We start from the raw sequence: 1,311 nt of genomic DNA on the forward strand, positions 1-1,311 counted from the left end.
CGATGACTGATTGTACTATTTAGTTTTTGCTGTCACAGCAGAGAGCAAGTTGCAAGAGCGAATTCAGATCGAAGCGGGCAGTCTGATTGCTGCCATGTTGTTGTGCAATCGCTGTCCCCAGCGGATGTCGTCGCGCTGACTTCCGGGCGACAAGCGATATTTTCTGGCTGGCCAGAAACCGGCGACACGACCAGCGACAGCGACGGATAGCCCTCCGCGACAGCAAAACCTGTCGCTCGTCGCCGTCGCTTGTCGCTGTCGCTCGAAAATCGCGTGCATGCGGTTGCGCCTTTAGCATTTCCCGTCACTTAGTACCACATCACTTAGTACCATTGGTGTTTGAGTGTTAACCTTTTTTTGCTGCGTCATTGTCATTTATGCTGAGTCATGCTCTTGACTATGATTTCTACCATCATCCTTTAGTGTTTCCTTCACTTAGTGTCCACGTTCGAACCAATTCGAGTGGTTTTAGAGTGTTATTCTTTTTTTGCTGAGTCACTGTCATTTTTGCTTAGTCATGCTCATGACTATGACTTCTACCAGCATCCTTTAGTGTTTCCTTTACTTGGTACCCACGTCCGAACCCATTTGAGTGGTTTTTGAGTGCTAGTATTTTTCGCTGGGTCATTGTCATTTTTGCTGAGTCATTGTCATGACTATGACATGTAGCGCAGTCCTTTAGTGTTTCCTTCACTTAGTGTCCACGTCCGAACCTATTTCATTGGTTTTTGAGTGTTAATCTTTTTTTCGCTGAGTCATCGCCATTTTTGCTAAATCATGCTCATGAGTATGACTTCTACCATCGTCCTTTAGTGTTTCCTTCACTTAGTAGCCACGTCCGAACCCAATTCAGTGGTTTTTGAGTCTTTATCTCATTTGCTGGGTCATTGTCATGACCTACATACAGGCATGTCATGTGATGACCTATAACTTATGTTCGTCATACACTTCTGTCATACTGTGCCTATTTAGGTACCTACGAAGTTAACGAAACGACCACGAGACCACCAAGACGTAGGTCGCTGTTTCATGACCTACATGACACGCATGTCATGATATTCATGTCATGACATATCATTTATGTTCGTCATATGTTCTTGTCATAGTATGCCAATTTTGGTACATACCAAGTTAACGAAATCACCATGAGAGCACAAAGACGTAGGCGGCTAGATAGATAGATAGATAGATAGATAGATAGATAGATAGATAGATAGATAGATAGATAGATAGATAGATAGATAGATAGATAGATAGATAGATACTGTCAAAGTAGCAAATGTTCGCCAAGAAATGCTTCGCATTTAAAAT

This window comes from Dermacentor silvarum, chromosome 3, assembly GCF_013339745.2.
Source record: "Dermacentor silvarum isolate Dsil-2018 chromosome 3, BIME_Dsil_1.4, whole genome shotgun sequence".
Lineage (NCBI taxonomy): Eukaryota > Metazoa > Arthropoda > Arachnida > Ixodida > Ixodidae > Dermacentor > Dermacentor silvarum.